Raw genomic sequence first — 23,452 nt, 5'->3', positions numbered from 1 at the left:
GCACTTTGCCCCATGGCTGATGCAGATGGCACTTTGGAGTTCAGCAAACACATTCTGACCTCTGCCCAACGTGCCTAACTCCAGCTGGGAAGTGCAAGAGCCAATGTAGAGCTGGAGTGCAAGGCCCTGAAAACAAAATCACAAGCAGTCACTGGTGTGGGAGGTCACAGCCTTGCCCCACACCCTCCATGAGCCCTGCTGAGGTTCCCCTGCTGTGTCAGTGGCAGCAGACAACAGGTCAATTAAACTCAGCACATAATATGATAACAAGCCTTATTCTCAAGAGTTACACAAATTATATTGACACACTTAGTGTAAATAAAAGCAAGATAAGCTGCCTTCTGTCTCTAAAGCAATATGGCAGAAGTATAGATTTGATTGGATTGCTCTTTCTACATTTTTTTCCTCCAGCTGTGCAGTGTTGAGGAGACTTTGTGCAGAAGTAGAACTGAGGGATGGAAGAACTGAGAGCTGTCCTGCAGAGAAAGACTTGGGGATACTGATGGGTGAAAAATTGGACATAAGCCAGCAATATGATCTTGCAGCCCACATTTTCCACCTCTACTCTGCACCGGTGAGACTGAAGATCTGTGTCCTGCTATGGATTTTTGGGACAAAAAAGGTGTGGACTTGTTGGAGGAGGGCCATGAAAATGGTCAGTGGGCTGAGGCACCTCTCCTGTGGCAAAAGGCTGAGGGAGTTGCAGTTGCACGCCTGGAAGAAGAGACCTCATTGTGGCCTGTTTATATATAAAGGGACTTCTAAGAAACACAAAGGTTACAAAAGATGTAGTGTCAGGATAAGGGGCAACAGTTTTAAACTGAAAGAGGGCAGGGTTAGATTAGACATTAAGAAATTCTTCCTTGTGAGGATGATGAGGTTGCACACAGGAGCTGTGGGTGCCCCTGCTTTGGAAGTATTCCAGGCCAGGCTGAACCAACCTGGTCTGGTGGAAGGTGTCCCTGCCCATGAAATGAGATGGTCATTCAGGTCCCTTCCAACCCCAAACATTCTGTGATTCTATAAAATGAGTAAATTTGCAGAGATTTATGGGCGAAGCACTTCCTCTTGGAACGTTCACAAGGTGGGCCTCCCATGACTTGCTGCCAGCCCTGCTAATAATACTCTGACAGCATGGGTGTGAGTGTTTTCCATAGTGCTGTGATGCAATTTCTTTGATCCACATTAGAGTGAATAAAGCTTCAGAGCAATTATCTGAGATTATTTCAGTGTCCGTGTAAAACATAGATTTGAAAAATGCTCTTACTTCACTCAATTATTTATGAGAGTACAATAACACTAAAATGAACAGCAGTAAGTAGAGCACCCTCTTCCTCTATTTTCTCTTTGCACTGTGAGCAAAACAGAATACTTTATAAGGAGAAAAGCTCTTTGCTTTGTTTAGGAAAACAAAACTTTAGGGAGGATCTGTCATAAAATGAATGCAAGTGAAGTAAGGCCATGTCTCCATCCTATCTGCTTCAGAATGTGATCTGTGCTGTATGGTTTAGTACTGCCTGAAGAGGAGACAAACACACATCCAGCCAAAGACAGTCCCATGTAAATGTAACAAAGTGCCAAAAATACTTTTTACATACATCTGTCTGAACAGACAATGGACATGTTCCTTTCCTCTATTGATTTTAGTTTATACCTTGTTTAACCACAAATTACTATTTCAGGAAGTGTCATCCCTTTTGTAATAGCATTTACCAAAAACCTAAAACTGTATCCTAGGTAAGAATTCATTTTAGCCCTTTAAATGTGGCAATCATTGTGACCTGATGTTGATTCAAGGAACAATTCTGCTGGCACTACATCAATTAAATTTTTCCTCTTGCTTGCAAACAGCACAAGCTCCTCTGCTTTCTGCATCCAAGTTACCTTCTGGAGCTCAAGTCTCTGAGGTTTTCAGCACTTAAGCCTCTGCATTCCTACCTCCCCTAATTGCCTCTCATTTCAGCTTTTAGCAGCATGTTGTTCCACCTTCATGTTTTTTCACACGTAACCCCTTCTGCCTGCTGCCTTTCTCAGGCAATTTAGAGACTTGAAGAAAATAACTCCCATCTTTTCTTCCTTCAAATCATTCCTTAATTCTGCTTAGGACTTGCATCCATTTCATTTCACTTTGTTTAGTTAAACTTTTGTGTGCAAACTCCCATCAATTTAAAAATGGATGTCTGATTCTAATTACCATAGAATTATTGAATGGTTTGGGTTGGAAAGGACCTTAAAGATCACCCAGTCCCAACCCCTCTGCCATGGGCAGGGACACCTTCCACTATCCCAGTTTGCTCCAAAACCCAACCAACCTAGCTTGGGAGACTTCCAGGGATGGAGCAGCCACAGCTTCTCTGGGCACCCTGTGCCAGGGCCTCCCCACCCTCACAGGGAAGAATTTCTTCCTAAATTCTAATCTAACCTCAGTCAGTTTAAAGCCATTCCCCTTTATCCTGTCACTCCAGTCCCTTGTCCAAAGTTCCTCTCCAGCTCTTTAGGAGCCTCTTTAGGCACTGGAAGGTTCCCTAAGGGCTCCCTGAAGCCTTCTCCAGGCTGAACAATTAGGACAAGATGAAATATTGTGTCTTCTATCCATTGGTAAAACAGTAAATACAGCTGTGAGCCAGTGTTCCCAAGCAGTTGATGGAAAACCAGAGACATTGCACTTTTTTTTTGCCAGAGTGAGCTGCATCTGTACCAGTCAGATCAAACAGGGCCAGGGTGTGGAGTTGTACACTATGGTCATCCACACTTTCAATCTCTTTCTGAGGTTCCTGGTATGGCTTTGCACACAAGCACTGCCCCCAGGAATGTGGGGCATGTCTGAGGGACATCAGCTACACACACAAGCCAGGTCAGCCCAGCTAATCTCAGTACTTGAAAGCTCAAAGATTGCTTTACTTGCTAAAGGTAAAGAGCTAAAGAGCAAAGGTGGTTATACAAGTCTGTGCAGCTACTTAGGTAAGTGAAGTGTAACTGTGAGTAAATAATTTCTCCTCCTCTCCCCTCCTTACATCTCACTGTTTGCTCCTTCAGGAAAAAAAATAGAAAAATAGATAGAAAAATGTTTTATAGCAACAGAGCATCACAGAAAAATAAAAAATATCAATATAAAATACACAAGGGTAAGACAATGCTTATTCAGGCAGCCAGGACAAAAACAGGAGCATCTTCAGGCACAGAAGATGATTCCTGGGTGTTGGGCAGTGACTTTTTGTGGCATACCCTGGGCAGGATTTCCTCAGTAAAAGAAGCAAGAGCCATTTGCCACCTTGTACCTGGTGTGACACTTGTGTTTGAAGCAGTAAAACTCTGCAGTGATCCCAGCCACCTGCAGCTCCACTTGGCCCTGCCCTTCTCCCCAATTTCACATCCATGACTTTTCAATTTGATTATAAACTCTTGGTTTTGTGTTTTGTTTGCAGAGTTCAGTGTCAGCATTCGCACCTGCATTAACTGTATTTGTTTAAAAGAGGCACATTACTTTTAAAGGACAACGTTTGCCTCCAGACAAAGAACTCCTGCACATCAAGTCTCCTCCCTGACCCAAGAGGATATTTTGTTGTGACTGAAGTGATGCAGATGTGTCCTTCACATAAGGTGAACTCAAGTCAGGTCTGCCTGAGCCCTGCACATTCCCTCCAGACCACTCTATTTTGACTTCTCTTCCTGTTTATTGACATTAAAAGCACTTTTATTCAGAGAAATAATAAAAAGAGAAATGCAGAAAAACTTCAGCCTTGTTTGCAGGAGATGGGCCAGCTATATGAAGATAAGATTTGTTTATTATGAAGGGACAGTGATGGAACCCAGAGTCCTTGAGTCATATTATCCATTTCCTTTTCATAACATACTTTTTAAAGTTTACATTAGGGGTGTGACTAAATCACCTGTGTTTATTTAAATAACAGAAATAGAGAACAAGTTCAGGTAAACTGAAGAAAATCCCATTTGATGATAATAGCATTTTGTTTGTGTGACATTACCTCTACATAATTCCTTCTGATTATTCAAAGAAACATTAGAAGAAGTCAAGATAGAAGTTGTTGATTCTGTTTTGCTTTAAAGGAACAGCTTTTTTGCTTTCTTGCTACAGAGCAAACCATCTTCTCTTAGTGAAGAGGCAGACAATATCATTGCTATTTACATTCTGATTCTTAGATCCCTGTTTTGTGTCTGTCAGCTTGGGGTGGTTTTTCCAAGGTCACCAAATTTAATGGAAAGGTTCATATTCCCTTTCCACATCTGGAATTTTATATATGTATATATCTCTACATATGTGTGTATATACAATATTTATTCAATTTAAATCTGCTGTGATGACTCTAGAAGGTTTTTTTTCCATGTGGTCTCTCTCAGTGCACTAGAACCGAAAGAATTACTCAAAGAGAACAGGGAAAACTTTCTCTCTTGCAAGATTGAATATTGTGAGTGAGGGGCAGGAGGAGGAATAGGAGTATTTCCAAAAGGCTGATTCTGCAGAGTTTTGCCTCACTGGGCACCTGCAATAGTCAGCAGAAAAAAACTCCACCATGGGGGTGGCCAGGGAACATAAGTTGGGAGCCTGCTCTAAATCCTGCACTGAATTTTTCTTCCTCCATCTCCTGACACAGAGGCAACTTAAGGAGCAGCTTGTGGAGGGAATGTCTTCCAAAAAAAGATACTTCAAGAAATCAGTCCTCTATTAGCTGTTATCCAATGACAGAATTGTATAAATAAAATTTCTTTCCTAATTGTCAATCTTTTTTTCCTTAATAATTGATACTACTTTTTGGACAGCCTCTTAATAGTGCAGTTTTCCTAAGACAGCTACTGTCCCTTCCTTTTCATATGTGTATTCTGCTTTGGTTTTAATAGAGAACTAAAATAAAGTGTGACTATTTGGGATTTTTTACACTGATATTGTTGACAACTCCAGCACAAATCTGGGATGGGGTTTGCTCTCTGGTTTAGGCCCCCTCTGCTGGTCTTCCCAAAGCAAAACACAAAATACCAGGAATTTTTCATTACCAACAAACCTTTTTAAGAGAAAATTTCAGATTTCTCTTTCTTAACCTTTACTATCTGAGATTAAATCACAAGGAAGATCAGCTTTGGGGCTGTGAACTCAGCACAGGGGCAGTTTTTAAAATGAATTCAAGAAAATAATTGCATAATCAAGCATGTGAACCTGTGGAATTTCTCAGGCAAAAAGTCCAAAAGTGAACATGGCCTAAAAAGCTGATCCCAGCCTGATCTGGCTCTTAGCAGCACCCTGTGATTGGCATTTTAATGAAGATATTATGTAAGGAGCCCAAGAAGCATAGGTTGCTGGGGATGGGGTTTTTCTGTGTATCTCAGCTAACAAAATCCAGAGGCTGCAGTCCTGCTCAGATAGCACACATAAACAGATAAGGAGGTGACTAAATATTAGCACCCATTCCAGCAACACCATAAAACAGAAATCTGGTTATCTGGGGAAATCCCTGGATGTCAGAGAAGTTAATAAAGCACAGTGCTTTCTTAACCAGGTGAAGGGCAGGACACAGTGGCACTGGGAGGAGGGAAGTTTGGTGCACCTGCTATTCCAGAAGTTCCTTTCTGCTATCTAAAACTGAGAAAAAGAAGCTCCAAGACTGCTCTAACCAGTACCAGCACCTAAAAATGTTTCCTGCATTGCCCAGGATCGGGCAGAAAAGGGTGGTAGCACAGATGTAAACCCACAGATGTTTATGAGAGTCACAGAAGACAATAATGGTTTATTTTGCATGGGTTTGCAGGATTTTTAATGATGTTAAAAAGCATTTCACACGTCACACCAACAGGCAAGATCCTGGCCGTGGGTATTTAAATCAAAGCTCTTTAAGCAGCCTCCTGTTACCTGTCCTGGATAAGTAAATTCATGAATGTTCTGGAGAAAGTGCAGTGGAGGCAACAAAGGTGGAGAGAGACTTAGAGAGCTGTCATTGCTCAGCTGTAAGGGGAGAAGGATAAGGGAAAGTTTTATTGCTGCCTTCAATCACAGACTCTTTTCAGAGATACGTAGTGATAACAGACAACACAAATTATGACACAGGAAATTCTGGTGGGAAACCAAAACAAGTGCCCAGTCAGGTGAGATTTCCATTCTCAAAGATATTTGGGTTGGATATCAGGAAGAGGTTCTTCACCCAGAGGGTGTTTGGGCACTGGAACAGGCTCCCCAGGGCAGTGGGCACAGCACCAAGGCTGACAGAGCTCAGGGAGGGTTTGGACAATGCTCTCAGGCACAGGGTGAGATTCCTGGGGTTGTTCTGTGCAGGGTCAGGATCTGGATTCCATGATCCTTCCAACTCAGGATACACCAAGATAATATGGCTCAGCTGGACAAAAACCTAAGCAACTCTTCATTGGGCCTGCTTTGAGCCAGGAATTGAACTAGGTGACCTCCAGAAGTGCCTTCCAACCAAAAATATTCCATGATTTTATGGGAAGTGACTACTGGATCATTAATCCAGCTTAACCTGATGGAAGTTACTTTGACAGTTCTAATGAGTGAATTAGAAATTTAAACCCAATCCAGACTCGCTGAAGTCAGTGGGAATATCGAGCTTAAATTGAAAGGCACTGGATCAACTTCAATGCTTTTAGGATTCATGTTCAATAAAGATACTAAACTTTGATTTTATAGGTGACACTAGAAATTGCCTTTTTTTTTTTAACTATGAGTTTCTCAATAGGTTGTATCTGCAGTTAGATGAGAACTGCTGTCTTTTGAGTAGTCACAAATCCTGCCCAGAGGGTCACCAGCAGAGCAGGAGTTTGCTCAGTGTTCTGGGGGGGTTGTAACTCCACTTTTCAGTTTGCACTTGCAGGAAAATTCCCATTTGCCAGGTGTTATTGGTAATGAGCCTCTTGTCTAACGTGAGTTCAGCTCAGTTCAGCTGCTGCTTTCATGTTGAGACACTGTCTATAATAATTGAAATTTATGTCATAGAATGGCAATCCTGTGACCTCTGTAGAGTGAGCTAATGGTTCCAATCCTGTTTTCAGCAGACTGCTGTGAATTAACATGGCCACTTCTTTCCCTTTTTCACCTCATCATTTTTCTTTGTAAGACAAGCTTTTTCCCTCTTCCTTCCTTATCTTGTCTCTTAAAAGGGATCCTATTATTTATCCTCATCATGAAACAGAGGAAAACAACACAAGGGAGTAATTACAACACAATAAATGTCAAGTACTAGCCAATTATTTTGATAATTCCTATGAAGGTGAAAGATGAAAAAAAGGCCAATGACTTTGTAAAAACATAGTGAATGCCTTTATACACACAAGGAGAATGGAAACATAGATTTATTTTAATAAATATGGGAGTCATATACTACAAAGAAAGAAAACAAGCAAGGAAACAAACTTGTTTCAAATCCTTAAAAGAAATCACATTCACAATCCCTCAAGAAGTAGCTGTCCTAATCCCTTGGATTAACTGAAATTTCCTGAGAAGGAAGGATACTTTTCTGGTTAGGGTGGAGATTTGGATTATCTCCAAGTAGCATCCATGTTTTGAGTAATCCTCTGATATGAAGCTGCACCTTAAATGTTCTCCAAAAGAATGCATGCTAATGTGACCTGCAATACAGATCTTCCTTTCCTGATACCTCTGGGTTTAAAATGCACCATGAGCACTTTCTTTTCATAATGGCTCCTGTTGTTTTGCTGATATTTTGTTATGCACCATCCCCAACAAAACAGAATATCGATAGTCACTGCGGGGTGAGGGTTGTCATAAAATGCTAAAAATCCAAATTGCTGCTTGTTTTGCTTTTCTAAGAAAGCCAACACATGGAACTTGTGATCTCATATCCATTTTTACCATGTCCCTTATGCCAGCAAACATGAAACAATGTCTTTACTTCTTAGTCATACCCCTTCAGCACCTATGTAATGAAACTAAATTTAAACTTTGGTTAGCCTGTCAAATAAAAAAAAGGCATGGGTGGCAAAAATCCAGCTCCAGACCAGGATTATCCTGTAAATCCGGGGCTTTCCAGAGTCCTTGGTACTGCGGAAAACTTATTTTGTAAAATACTGAGTAATGTTTAGATTTTAAATATCTCCCTGCCTTGGTTATTTGACTTGGACATGTTGCTTTTAGCTTAATTTAACTGTTTAATTGTCACAAAAAAAAATTCATCTCCTCAGCTGTGTCCCAGCTAACAGCTTGTTAAAAGAGACAACTGATTAAACACATTTATGTGAATGAACGTAGCAAAGCATAAGCTGTGTGTGGTTGTACAAAGAAGATGACTACATATTGAAAGAAAAGGGGTGGTAAGACAAAAGGGAAAAAAACGGAGTTTACAGAATATAAATCTTATCCTTTCATCCTAACTAATCTCCTTCACATCTGGAAATTTCAGTCTTTTTCAAATTTCAGTGTCTCTTGCCTGGATGTTAATAATCATAAACCCCCTAAGAGCATCATAAGACTCTCGATGAGTCAGGATGAAGTATTCCTACGCATCGCCAGTCTCTCATGTAATTTCAGCTGTGATTGCTAAGCTAATTCTTAGGTTAAACACCCGGCAATTGTGGGCAGGCCCATCACAATTGGCTGGCTAAGAGCAGTTTTCACAACGCGCTAATGACTGGGGGATTGATCCTGCGGCGCCGAGGTCAGTGGCAGCTTTGTCACCGGGGCTCCCTGCACGGACCGAGAGGAAACAAAACCAGCAAATTCTCTCACATTTTGAAAAGAGAAGAGAGTCTAATAAACAGAATAGGCGAAAGCCCGGCTTGTTAAAAATAGGTTAGAAACTGCTGTAAAATAGTTGCTAGATTGTTAAGCATGTACTGTTGGTTTGGTCATTATATTGTAAAAGGGGTTAGAAGGGGAGTTGTAAGAAATACGGTACTCAAGGTACCATAACACACCTAAGGAAAGTGCACCACGAGCCAGCCTGGACAGAACTGTAATGGGCCAATCAAGCTCCTTAAACCTTCATGCAAATGAAGGATCCAAAAAGAAACCAATCCAAAGGGACAAAAAACAGGATAACAAGGGGCTTCTGACCCACTGAGTGCGTGCCTCTCCGTGTGAGACATCGCTACATCGCTGCTGAAAAGAAAGCCCCAGCGCCGGCGCTGCTCCATCCTCGACAGGAGCGCTCCTGCTCGGCCCGCGGGCCCCCTTGCTTTAGGCCTTTATTTTTCTTATCATAAAAGCTGAAATCACTTTAGTACCGGGAGCCTGCTCTCGTTTTTATCATGGCTGATAAAATATTCTGGGTGTTCTCCACTTCGCAGCTTGTCTTGTAGCAGAAGATAGTCTTGTCAAGAGAATCAGACTTTGAGAAATGGAATACCAAGACATTTCTTGGTGTCCAGTGATGAAGATTAAACGAAGTGTACCCCTCCATGCTGGAAAGAACTGTGGAAGGTATCCCTGCTGGAGTCCTGGTGTGTTCTAATCTGCCCCAGCCTTTTAAATACTTCAAATCAACTTATGCTGTCTCCTAATGTGGCTTTAAGCTGATTGATGGTTTCTGTGCTACAGAGAAGCACAGATGGTCCCAAAGAGCCCATATGCATTGTACTGCTGAGAAACTGGTGGAGAGCTCAGGGACAGGGGCCAAAATGCATTGGCATAGCCAGGCAAGCCATGCCAGCACTCCTTCAGACATAAAACACGGTTATTTTGTCCCTTTTTCCATAACAAGTTCAGGACACAGAGGCTTTCTAGCAAGGCTTTTCCATTTCAACTACCAAGGCAGCAAAGATTCTAAAGGGAGGGGGATAAAAATCACTGTTTAAATGTTTTTCTTCTTTCCCCTCATTTTTAATTTTCTTTAAAATATATTTTGGTCTTTACTGTACTTTGCTTTTGCTGATTTTCTTGAATTATAGGTTACTTCCATCAGCAAATTCTCCCTGGAAAAATAAAACTCATGACTGAGCATCACTTGCTTTCTCTTACAGCTAAAATAAGAAAACCACATTGTGATGCCCTAATGATTTTATACCTAATTTTGTAGTTTGAAAATTACCAGCATTTGGTTTTTAAATGAGGTCATAACTGTTGTTTTTAAAAGCAATCAGCAGAGCATGGATCTGGTCTCAGAGGCAACAAAGTATGGCAGGTTGGGAAGCACTTTTCAAAAGTCCAGCAGAAAGGGGATTAAATCAAAAGCGCTGCATTTCAGGAATGCACAATGTTTGTATGTGATGACCAAAACCTTTGTGACATCCTTCAGATAAATTCAGGTTGAATGCAGGATCCACCCTAGGTGTGTGCTTTTGATGATTTAAACATCATGTGATTATTAATCATCACCACAGTGCCAGCATTTTATGGAGTTCCCAAAGGCACAGCTGCCTGAGCAGATCCCTACAGGTGCCATCACACCAGGGTGCTGCAGGAATAGCAGCAGGAAGATGGGAAACCTGCAGGGTAATCATCCATCTGGCTTTGGGATCCCAAAATTAGGTGCAGCCCCCTGGAGAAGGGATGGACATCAGTACTTCCCAAGCCAAGCATGAAGTTATGGCAACATCCCACTATTACAGGCCCTACATATCATTAATATGAAGATCTCTGTAGATAACCTCTAAACATCTCTAAAATCCAAGGTAATTAATTAATTAAAGCTATCTAAAAATTAAGGATCTAGTCTAAGTAGTCATCTCAGCTTCTTCTGAACTCACAGAAACTACAGAAGAGAAAAAAAATCACCTTCAAAGGACTCACCCAACCTGCTCCAGGCACTGGCAAAAACAAGACAGTAATGATCACCTGTCTCCTTCCACCAAACCAAGCAACCTGGACAACAGCTTGATTATACATCTAATATTTAGATGAGTATTACCAGGTGATACAAATCCTTTTCCAAACAAAACCCCACAGTTTACCAACTTTTTAGGCTGCTGAGTAGCTTGAAATGTATTATTTCCCACCTACATGAGATATTCATGGCAGACCATAAAAGAGGGGAGGAACAGGGACAGCAAGTAAGAGAAGCTGAAATGAAGGTTTCAGATGAGAGAGTTCAGTTTTTTTCTCTGAGAAGTCATGAAATCTAAATGGTGCAATACAACAGTTCACAGTTACAACAGTGATCCTCCACCTCTACTCTGCCCTAGTGAGGCCACATGTGGAGACCTCAAATCCATGCAAAATAAACCATTATTGTCTTTTGTGACTCTCCTGAACATCTTTGGGTTGATATGTATGCTACCACCCTTTTCTGCCTGACCCTGGGCAATGCAGGGAACATTTTTAGGTGCTGGTATTAGTTAGAGCAGTCTTGGAGCTTCTTTTTCTTAGTTTTGGGTAGCAGAAAGGAACTTCTGGAATATTCAATTCTGGTCTCCTCAGTTCAAGAAAGACAAAGAGGTACTAAAGAGGGTCTAGCAGAGGCCACAAAGATGATCAAGAGTCTGGAGCATCCCTCTAATGAGGAGAGATGAGTGAGCTGGGCCTGTTTAGTTGAGAAGAGACTGGGAGGGCCTCTCATCAATGCATACAAATATCTCAAAGATGGATGTCATGAGGATGGTACCAGATTCTTTTTGGTGATGCTCAGAGACAGGATGAGGAGAAAAGACCATGAACTAAAACACAGCAAGGCTCACCACCACATGAGGAAGAACTTCTCACATTGACAGTGGCAGAGCACTGGAACAAGCTGCCCAGGAAGGTTGTAGAGTCTCCCTCTCTAGAGACACTCCAACCCACCTGGATATGTTCCTGTGTCACTGCTCCAGGTGACCCTGCCTTGGCAGGGGGTTGGACTGGATCTCCAGAGATTCTTTCCAGCCTGGCTGTTCTGTGATTCTGTGATATTGGTATTAAAAGTCCCTTATTTGAAGCAAACACAGACAAAACTGTGATACTTCATGATAAGCCTTACAATAAAAGAAGTTTAATCACTGATATTGAACCAGGAAGAGTTAAAAGGGGTGTTGGGCAATCCAGCATGCAGAGATTACAGCAGGCTCACACAGAATATGGCCCCTGTGATGGAAGCTGATTCCAAAGTGCAGCTCCATTGCCATGTGACCCCAGAAGCCACTGTGGCCCCATTTTCTCTTTTATGGGAAATGATGTCATTTGGAACAGCTTCATTGGGCCAAGTGTGGAATTTTCTAAATTGAGTTTTAATGAATAGACAGGACAAAGTCATCCTCCTGCCTGCAATAACTGAGTGTGCATTGGTGACAAAAAGCTGCTTATTTAGATACACAGGAGTTTATATATTTTTTTTTAAATACTCTTGGCAATTACCATCCATCTAAAGACTTTTAAAAAGCTGTAACAGGAAACAGAATTAAACTGTCCAAAATAATATTTTCTAAAAATAGGCTGGGGAGCAGCATATCATTTTAAATATGACTATAATGCTAAAAGAATTTTCTTGTTCCAAACAGTGAAATATGATCCTTCTCAATAACTCATAAATGATTTATGATACAGAGTTGAGTTTCACAATGGTTCTTGTTACTGTGTTGCTAATAAGTGTGGTGACTACAGGTCCCAACCATCTGTATCACAACTTGGTGTACAGCTAAAGAGAAAATAAATACTTGTACGCTGGGAGATGCAGTCTTATCAACTACAAATACATTTAGTAAAGGGATATTATATACACAGCTGTTTTATCCTAATTAAAAGTGGTGCTTGAATTTCTTGTAAATATTTATTACCATTGTCAGTGCAACAGGCCAAGCAAATCTAGGCAGCTAAATAAAAGTTATGCTTTAAGAAAATATTGTAGTAATTTAACTTAGTCCAACTTCCCCTGAAAAGTGTATAAATAGCAAATGAGAGCAGCAAACTCTCTGCTGTCATTACATTCTTGCAGCTTAAAATGAGGCCATTGCCAAAAAGATACAGGGCCATGCTTTCATTCAGTTTTATTTTTTAAAAAAAGCACTCAAAACACGGATGTAGGTGGAATCTAAATGAAATCCATGATTGTATATAATTTGAAGTGCTAGGAGAGCTTTATTAAAGTGGAAAAAAGGGGTGAAAAATTAAATTTACTTTTAAATGCAGAAGGTAAAGAAACATGTCACATGCCTGCAGGAGCAATTCTGTGTAATCTTGGGAAGGGAAGGGTTAGGGCTTGCATTTAAATGTCTCTAAAGGTCTGTTTCCACCAACAAATTTCACTGCATTTAACTATAAAGGCCTGAAATTTCTAAACGAAAGGCCCTTAATAGCTACCAGAACATTGAGCAGGACTGAGCAGTGCTCAGCATCGTGATAAGGATCACGATTAGGCTGAATACAGGGAGATTGCTGTCCAGCCACAGGCAGCAATGGGAAATGGAGATTCTACAGTTGTACCAAAACATGGTCAGTTCATCTGTCACAGGAAAGATAGAGTGATGAGGTTTTGTTTTATTTTTCACAGCTCTTTAAGCTCTCTCAAGGTTTTGCTGTAAACTGCCCTCAGTCACTGATGCACTGCACTAATGGCTGTCGACAGTGGGAGCATAACCTGCAATTGGAGGCCTCTCTAAACATTCAGTTTAGGGAATGCTTTGATTTGGAAAGGACCTGAAAGACCATCCAGTTCCAACCTCCTGCCATGAGCAGGGACACCTTCCACTAGGCCAGTTTGCTTCAAACCCCATCTAATCTGGTCTGGGACACTTTCAGGGATGGGGCAGCCACAGCTTCTGTGGGCAACCTGTGCCAGGGCCTCACCACCCTCACAATAAAGAATTTCTTCATCATTTCCAATCTAAAGCTACTCTCAGTTTAAAGCCATTAACATATGGCTGTTTGCTGCAATTACTGTTCAAGATGGAAACTATCTAGACAACCTTGCCAAGCACCCACTTCACCTTTCCCAGTCCTCAGCATCTCTCCCTCTGCATTCAATTCCTTCTTCACGTCCTCAGAGTTACTGTGCATTCCTGATCCTCCCCTTGAAGCACTCCTGGCACCCACTCCACCTCAGAAATCCCCAGCCACAAGGTTCAACCCTGGCTCACTGGAATCAGCCATTCCTCCCCGAATCACCCCCTCCCATCGCAGCCTCCTTGGGCGTCCTCCTCCCCTCCTCGAGACAAAAGAGAGATTTGTCTAAAAGCTTCTCCTCTCAATTTGCTCCCCGCAGGCTGATGGGGGAGTCGCTCCATGAACACACTCCCATGTCTTTTGTCCACAGGCCAGCCTTCATCAAAGGGGGCTGAAACCCGTGGGATTATTAAACCCGTTATGCGTTCATTACTGGTAATCCGCTGCTGATTCTGCCAGCGGTCGTGCTTCCAACGGGAAATCCTGCGGGGCTCCGACTCAGACGAGTGTGAGTCCCTCAGGAGCAGAGGGCAGAGCCACAGGCTGTGCCAGGCTGGACATCAGGAGGGATTTCTTCACATAAAGGGTGATTAGACATTGGAACGGGCTGCCCAGGGAGGTGATGGAATCGATAGGGAACGACTGGACACGGCACTCAGTGCCACGGTCTGGTTGACACGGTGGTGTTGGACTCGATGATCCTAGAATCTTTTCCAACCTAAATGATTCTGTGATCCAGGGAGACGAGGCTGATCCCGCCTCGGAGCGCCTCGGGACCCACTCTGCGCTCCATCGTCCTCAGGTGGGCTGAGCCGCCGCCGCCACCGCACCGGGACCGGGATCCGGATTGGAATCGGAACAGGACCGGGATGGGGATGTGGATCGTGAATGAAGATCGAGATATGGATCGGGATGAAGATCGCGATTTGGATCGGGATGAGGAACCCCCGCCCGGGCTCTCGCGCCAGCCTCTCCCCCTCAGGGGCAGGGGCGGGGCCGATGACGTCACCGCCCCGCGCGGCGCGGCGCGGGACCCGGGGCGGAGGGTGATGTAATACCCGTAACGGCCCTGCTCCGTCCGACATCCGGGTACCCTGCCGGGGTGCTGCTTTTTTTTCGCCTTTTTTTTTTTTTTTTACTTTCTCTTTTTTTAATCTGAAAAGCTCAATTTGCCGCTTTTTTGGGTGCTCTAATTATTTCTTCCTTTTTTTTTTTTTAACGGGGGAGGGGAGGCGGCGAGGAGGGAAAGGGCTCGGGGGCGCGCGCGCGCGCTCCCGCCTCCCCTCCCCTGCGGCGTGCGCGCCTGCGCAGAGGGGCGGCGGCAGCGCAGTGCGAGTGTGTCCGTGTGTCCGCCCGTCCGTCCGTCCGTCCGTCCGTCCGTCCGCGGCCGGCGCTCCGCGCGGCGCTGCGCGGGTGGGCGCGGAGCAGCTCCGGCGGGGGACGGGGACGGGGGGCCGGCGGCGGCGGGGGCGAGATGAGCGCTGGGCTCCCCCTGGGCACAGAGCCGCCCTGTGAATGAGCTGAGGCGAGGCCGCCAGCCGGGTGCCCCCTCCTTCTCCTCCTCCTCCTCCTTGTCCCCCCCTCCTTCCCCTTCTCCCCCGCGCACCGCCGGGAGCGCGGCCCTGCCCGCACAGCCGGCGCCGACGCCGCGGCCGGGGGGGTAAGTGGCGCTGCGCAGTGCGGGGCCGGGGCGGGGTGAGGGGGCGGCGGGGCCGGGGCGCTGCGGGGCCCTGGGGCCTGTAAACAACCGGGGGCGGCGGAGCGCGGGGAGCGCGGGAGCTCGGCGCCATCCCCGGCGGCACAGCTGGGAGCGGGTCGCAGGGAGGGAGGGAGATGGATGGGGAAGGGGACGGGGGGAGCGATGCTGCTGCCGGGAGCCCCCTGCGCAGCCCCTGCATTGCAGGCGCCTGCTGAGGGTGGGGGTGTCCCCGGAGCCCCCCGGGCACGGCGGGAGGAGGGTGAGCAGCGGGGTCTGGGCCTGGCTCAGGTAGGAGCAGCAGCTTTCCCTTTCTCCCTGCCCCCTCCTTTCCTCGCCCAGAGTTCATTTAATAAAGGCTATAAACAGCCTCCTCTCCCATCGCCACCCTGACGCTCGGGGCACGGCACTGACTTGGGGAAGGGGGGGGGGAAGAAAAAAAAAAAAAAACAGCAACAACACGCATCTATTTATAAAGCACCCCACCCTGGCGAGGGTCGGAGCATCAAGCGCTCCCCAAATAGTGACATTGTGAGGCAGCGGGCGGCTTTCCCTCGCCAACGCCTTTCGGGCGTTTAAAGTTTGTGAGAGGTTTCGGTGCCTTTGAAAACAATGTCGTGAGCGAAGGTTGCGCTGACGATCTGTGATCTGTCACGGCGTGCGTGGTAAAAGTCCGTGGAAGAAAATGCTGTCCTCGGTGAGAAAGTTGTGCGGCGATGTGCTGGGTAATTGGGCTTGCGTGTGAAATGCCAGAGGTTCTGAGCATAGGTCTAACCTTTTTGTTACATTAGATTGTGTTCTGGTAGCTGTGATCCAACAGCTAGAGCTTGACAGTTTCAGGAGAATTGATTTTGCAGACATCTGTTCGATATGTATTTGTATTTATTTGGTACGATTAAAATATTTCTTAGTGTTGCCATGTGGATGGCAAAATGTTGTGGGTACAGAACTAATGTTTAAGTTTACAGTAGCACTTGGGAAAAACTAAATTTTTTGGAGCTATATCTTCTGTCTGATGGAAAAGTGCACTGGCGTGGCCTCTGTGCTGACCTTAAAGTTTAAGGTCCTTAAGGTATTTCATCCAAAGGAAATTTTTATTTTGTTAAGTAGAAGGCAGTTTTAGATCACAAAAGCAGTAGCTGGAAGGAAGGTAGGTGATATGTTTTCCTTAGATTGTGATATTTAGCATCAGAGTAAGCAGAATCAATTTATGAAGTAAAAGTTCTAACTGTTGTGATTCTAGGAAATGAATTTCCAGAGATGAGCCCTTGTGGCACTTTCCTGAGCTGTTTCAGTGATCAGGTGGCTGAAGCAGGTTTTGTGAGGTACTGGTGGAATTAAGGCTGGATTTAACTCAGGACCCTGAGTGAGTTGCCAAATTACCAAGAATTTGGTCAATTCTTTTGCAATTTCTAGACACATTTCTTCTCAGATAGCTTCCCATCTGTTGCTATTCATAGTTTCTTCTGTGAAAAACAGCAGAGAAAACGTGGGCCAGGGAAGTTTTGTGCTTTACCTATCCAATCACAGCGGTGTTCAAAGGGAAGGTATTAAAGGACAGCAGCTTGGATTAGTGCGCCAGCATTAGCTGCTCCTAAAGTTTTTACTCCCTGAAGTTTCTGGATCTCCTTTTTGTATACGAGACTGGGCTAAAAGACTTGCTATGCATCGTGGCAGTTATTAATGTTTTTCTCACAGAGATCTTTGTTAAAATCCTCGGATAAACGTGGAGAGAGTTTGTCTGTCCTCTGCTCTCTTCTGGCATAGCCATCTTCTTCTCATATACAAGCAAGGCCAAACTCTGGTTTACAGGTCTGGTCCTCTGCCTGGTGGTTGTCAGGTAAATCTCTCCCCTGGAGGTACAGTAGAAAACTATTCCTGTTTTCCAAGTATTTCCTTAACTGTCTCTAGGTTTGCTTGGGATACTTTTGTTGAAAGCGAGGAGAGATGGAAATGCCAAATGACTGGTGAAGCTTGCAGGTCCGAACAAGCAGAACTCACTCAGAGCAATTTGAATTAAAGCAGAATACTAAAAAGTTGGGTTTGGTGTTTTTTTTCGTATAAAATCAAGCTGGTTGCTTCTTATCTGGAGTGCAGCTTATAGAGTGGAGTTGAGTCATTCTTGCTGAGGTAGCATTTTAAGAACTGTCGTTAAAATGCTTAGATATTTAACTCTGGCACAGTGTAATTTGCAAACTTATGTAACTGGTATGTTTTTGAATGCAGCTGTCAATAAGAGATCTCATTGCACTTTTTTTTAGTGCAACTAGGGAATCTAAAGCAGCTGCTTTTACAAGATGGCCTAAATGTAAATAATTTAAGCATAGTATATTTCTTACTAAAATGTTGATATTGCTACTGGCTTAATTTTTATGTGTTCGGGTCAATTCTGATTTACAAAATATTACGTAATTGGCTAAGCAGAATGGCATTGCAACTAAGTGATGGAATGATGCAGGTTGTGCTAATAAATAAACAAGTTTTCGAATGGGAAGTACTGTAAAATAACTCTTTTAATTTTGCCTCTGCAACCCAGAGACATTTTAAGGACTTGAATAGTAGTAATGTTTGAATTCAAGACAATAGTGGTTTGTCATAGTTAAACCTGAGCCAAACTGCATTTATTCTTACTATGGCATGTGGACCTTTGTCATTTTTCCTCTTTTCTCATAAATCATACTTGACTTTTAGTTTTTTATTTAAAAAAATTGATGTATCATCTGTTTCATTCTAAATGACGCAACTTGTCGTCTCATTTGTTCTTTTGGAAATTAATCTCTTTTTGGCTAATACTTGATTGCTGAACTCTTACTGATCTCTGTAGTTTTAATCACATGATCCAAATTTCAGTTAGGAATACTAGGATAAGAAGTAAACTTCTGTAACATTTACACCTGCTTAACTACAATCCTCTTCATTGAATGAATGGCAAATGCAAAGTATCAAGTCTGTGTATACAATATGTAATCCCTGAAAAAATGACAGTGTTCTTAGGATATTTAGAAGATCCAGGGAACGTGCATAAATGTACATTTTATGTGCATTCCATTCACCAGTGCTAAAAAATATTTTTAAGGGAGGAATCATATATTTGAGCCATGATGTGGTTCATATCACAGTAGAGATAACATTTTCTTCTTGGAGCTTCTTCATTTTGCTGTCTGTCTGTGAAGGAACAATTTAGCATTTAATAAGATTTAATATTTCTAGAGTAAATCACTTGACTCTTAAGACTGGGAGGAATGTTTAGGCCAAGGGAATTGTAATCAGGGCAGGAGGAGAAAGCAAGGGTGGTGATACCATGGGAGTGAGTAGGCTGATTTTTGTTCTTGGGTAGAGGCAGTAACCACTGGGTGTTACTGGTGTTAAGCTACTGCTGCAAGGTCTGCTTTTCTATATTTGTGTGCTAAACTCTGGTCTGTGTAAAACCACATACCGAGTTACAGATTTCTGTCAAGTTGCTATCTTTTTTCTTATTTGTTTGTGTTTAAACACAAATACCAGTACAATTCACTAATGGATATTTCAGCTGCCTGTTGGAGTCTCCAGAAGAGAGTGTGTTTATAAATACATGAAACAGTTGCTCAGATTTTTTTAACAGCTCTTCTCGAAAGGTGTTTATATGTGGCTAAAACAACAGAATAAAAACTTCTTTCACTGACAGGCAGTTGCAATGAAGTACACTTCTACTGTTTAAACTTTTTAACAGTATATATCTATATGTATCAAAAGAGCATCTAAGAGTGCCAGGAAGGAAAAAGCAAAACTGGCTGTTACAATATTGAAACTAGAGTAATGCAGTTTACAGAGAGAGGAAAAAGTACATTAGCCTCTTCTCTTCATTGCTAGGAGTTTAATTCTCAAAAGTAAGAATATCTTAGTAGATAAAAAGGTCTCTAAAGTCTTCTAAGATAATAATTTACAAACCAAACAAACTCAAGTGTAACATGACTTGTATTTTGATAGCTGCAGTTTAAATAAAGCAAAGCACTTCAGTGTGCTTGTGGTGATATGCCACGTGCAGCTGAATTATGTGGGACTGCTCAGATTTGTGATGTTGCTCTCATCCTCAGTGCCTTGCTGGATTGTGACCTAGAGAATGAAATGTGCTCTCATGTTTGGGTCTCAGCTGTAACTTGAAGGATTTTCTGTATCTATTTGTGCAATTCATTTTTATTGCCAACTGTCCTTGTCATCTGAAATTCAAATGGCAGCCTGTATTCTTCTTGACCATATATCATAGCACTTAGTCCATTAAGTTCTGTGTTATTTTTTCCTTAGAAATGCTCTAAAATGCAGTAGCCACAAGAACTGGGTAAACTGTGCCTGAGCTCTTTGTGTTTAAGGATGAGTTTAAGGAATTCTCCAGCTGTTGAGTAAAACCCAGTCTTTGGAAAGGAGTGCAGAGTGTGGAAAAACGTGGGCAGTTAGGCAGCTAGCATTAAATTGTAGGAAAATTTAATGAAGAAAGAATCAGTTGCTGTCAGTAAATAATTTTCTAGTTCCCTCAGTCAATTACAGTAAGTATTTGGACAGACCCTTGTTAAAAATCAACTGCTGCTGCTCTCTGTAAAAAACCATTCTGAGGCTGCAGAGCAAGGCCCTGAAAGCTTAGGAAATGCTGGCATTAGCTCTGCTTTGATTTTTGAACAGGTGAATTCGACATTGTCCTCATTAAGTGGCCAGAATGTTTAGAGCTGTCATGAACTCTGGTTTGGAGTGAGAGAAGCACCTTTACTGCCTTGTTTATCATGAGCAAATCACCTCTCTGCTGGTACTGATAGAAGTGACTTGGCAATCAGTGTGCCCTCAGAGGAAAGCCTTCTCTCCTGAAAGCTTCTGTCTGCATAAAAGGCTAAGAACAAGGGTTGTTTTTTTCATTGGTTTCTTTTTATGTAGTCTTGGGCGAAAAATCTGTTTTATTGCAGCAGTCATCGTCTGTCCTTGTTCTTTTAATGAGACAGGAATGCTGGGGACGTGAGGGCAAAATAGCTTTGTAAATAAAAGCTCTGTGTGTGTACAAATGAGCAAACTCCAGCTTTTCCTAAGCTTTGAGGATTTAACTTCCAGGTCTTAATGTGCTTCTGGCGTAGTTTTGATGTCATTTCCTTGCAAGCAAAGCCAGGTTCCAGCTGTAACTTCAGAACATTTCCTATTTTATTGCCATTTTATTCCCATGTGTAGTCATCAGGTTTCAAGTCTCTCCTGAATGCTGCTTTTCCTATATCCTCACCAGAATAGTGTTAATGTTGCTGAGATTAGAACCCCACAAATGTTTTCATGTGAAGTGAAGGGTCTGGGAAATTGCTTGTGTATTATTTCATAATATTGAGTGCTTGACTAAACAGGAAGTTTTGGGGCCTCCGTTCAAACATCATCTTCTAATTATTAGGCACATGCATACTGGTTGTGTTTTCTCAAAATAGTTTATTTTTATTTTACTCCCAAGATCTCCCTCTATAAACTTTATTTTCACTTGGGTTTCATTCAGCCATATTGTTAAAATAAATTGCTCATAAGACAAACCATAAACAATTGACTGGTGCTTCTTGTTGAAGTTAGGAAGATCTGAAGTTTGAAAGCTTTAAAGAATTAGTATTTAAAAGGAGCAGTGACATTGGTGAGCAACTAGAAACAGAGAAGAGAAATTAAGGAGCAGATAGAGGAATGATTCCATGTGTTCAATTTTCTTGAAGTATTTAGGACTGTATTAACTAAATTGTTAGGATGTTTGTGGTGAGGTTATCAGTGAAACCATACAGCAGAGGGATGGTGGGGTTCTGTAAGAATTTGTACACATTGCCACAGGCAACAATCAATGTCGACTGTAAAAAAAATGGCAGTTTCCTGAACTGAGAGTAACTGTGTGAGTATAATTTTCTCCCCATATTTCAGGAATAGTTCAATTAATACATTTGCTGTTTTGCTGATTTTAAAATTTTTATTTGAGCCTCCGTTTGTCTTTGGAGTCTCAGGAAATGATCCCATTGGGACCTTTTTCCATGGAGCATCTTTTTCCTGGTTTATTTTAACACTTAGCTAAAACACTGACAAAGTGGCAGTAGCTTGACTTCAGGTGCATTTGAACAACCATAACAGTCATGGACAAAACCCATTGTGCTCTAGAGGCTCCTTACCCAATGTCTTCTACTCTTTTGGGTGGGGGCAGGATGGGCTAGGACTCCCCAGTTGTCTTGATTTTTCTGAATAGATTTAGTTGAACTTGATTTAAAAAAAAAGTAAATGCTTTTTGTTTGATTAGTTTTGTTTTTTTTCATTTGACACCGAAATGGCAGTGGAATTACGTGAGCCTTACTCTAGAAAAAACATTCCTCTGTGAATCTTTAACTTTCTTTTTGTGGCAGGTATTGTTTGATTGGTAAAACTGACAATGAATGAAGATATTGAGGCTTCAAGCTGTAAATAAGAGATCAAAAAAAAGCAATTTAGAGAAAAGAAGGATTTTAGCTATTATTTGAATAATTTGATATATTCAGATTTGTTAAATTGTTGCATTCTGAGTGGCTTGTACTCAAGTAGGAATTTTCAGTTAGGCCCACAATGTTTAGGAGTGGGGAAATGATCTGCAGTGATGAGAAATGACACTGGCAGAGCACTCGTGGTGTTACAAATACTGGAAAATATTGTAATTCAACTTTCATGACTTACTATAGCTCCATTCTTCTGGGTTGTCTCTTTCTGTTTCCTTTTCACCCATGTTTTCTTTGTGGTGAAACTGTTGCTGTGTGCAGTTCTGTTGGAATGGCTGTGTAGCACTGTGTACTCCTTCTGTCATGAGCAGCTTGGTTGGAATCCTTAAATTCACTTGTTTGCCTTGCTCTTTCAAAAAATTTGAATCTTACTGCATCTCATTGATACATAAACTGAAGCAAGGCCTTTCTTTCTCCCAAATTCTGTCTACACAGACTGCAGCTTCCTTGGATCTTCCAGTTCTTTTTTTTTCTGTTGTTTCAATGGGGCTCTGAATTTTGGCTGGAGCCTGCAGGAATTTCTGCACTGTTAACAAAGCACTTCTCTAAGCTTTTTGTCTAAAATGGGTGTCTTGTTTATTTTCCAACACTTGTAAGTAAGAAATCTTTGGAAAATGAAATATAACCAGAAAGGTGCTGAACTCAGCAGCAGCATGGACATGTTTTCTGCTTATTAATGCTTTCAAGCAAGGACCTTGGCGTTTTCATTCTCATGCTGTTCAGACAGCAGCACATGAATTTATGCACAGCTACCTCATTGATTTTCATAGTTCTTGTTAGTGCCATTTTGGTTGTCTACATAGTTTTTCATAGTGATTGGGCTGCTCATACTTTGATGCTGCTGTGGTTTTTTTGATGCCTTCCCACTTCTAATTTGTAGGACAGATATTTAGAAAGAAGCAAGAATTCTGTCTGGGCCAAGAAATATTCACTTAATCATGTTCTGAGAGTGCCAGTCATGTTAGGATCCTGATGAGTGACTGGCACTCATGGATGCAAGTTGTATCTCCTCTCAGAATCAATGTAGTGAATTTTCATTCCCAGCAGTGCTCTTGGTGATTCTGGAAAGAACTTACTTTCTTCCATAACTGACCAGATTGCAAAATTAACTCCATAAAGAATTCTTGAAATTACATCACCATCTTTCAAACTTCTGAAGGAACAATTTGTTAGAGGTGAATTATCTATTTCAATGTCCAGGGCTTCCTTTTGCAAAAATCAGATTACACATGTCTCTGCTGGAGAGAGTTTGAACCTCAGCCAAAATGCACTCATATTGAGAAGCTTCTCTTTTAACCTTGGAACAGGTTTAGTTTTCTGCAGGAAAGGTAGGTAGGAGCAGAAAATAATGTTTTAAGAAGAAGCTGAAACATGTTGTTGGAGGGAGGGTGTTAACTTAGAAATGGTTACCTTCTGTGTTCCAGAAGGCTTTAATAATCCTCTCCTAAATCCTACCTGCCCTGCCATACACACCACGTGGGATCAAATATTTTGCTGCTT

General features: G+C 42.4%; 1 protein-coding gene across 1 annotated transcript in view; it reads left to right on the top strand.

Annotated features, from left to right (window-relative positions):
* Nucleotides 1-15,059: 15,059 nt before the first annotated feature.
* PPM1A (protein phosphatase, Mg2+/Mn2+ dependent 1A) overlaps nt 15,060-23,452 on the top strand; it is a 34,728-nt gene continuing 26,335 nt past the window's right edge. Inside the window, exon 1 of the mRNA XM_030948750.1 lies at nt 15,060-15,425. The gene's annotated coding sequence lies outside the window, so the exon portion shown is untranslated. The remainder of the gene's footprint in view (nt 15,426-23,452) is intronic.

This window comes from Camarhynchus parvulus, chromosome 5 (genome assembly GCF_901933205.1).
Source record: "Camarhynchus parvulus chromosome 5, STF_HiC, whole genome shotgun sequence".
NCBI classification, from domain to species: Eukaryota; Metazoa; Chordata; class Aves; order Passeriformes; family Thraupidae; genus Camarhynchus; species Camarhynchus parvulus.
Note: the sequence above shows the minus strand (reverse complement) of the source record. Positions and strands in the feature narration are given on the sequence as shown.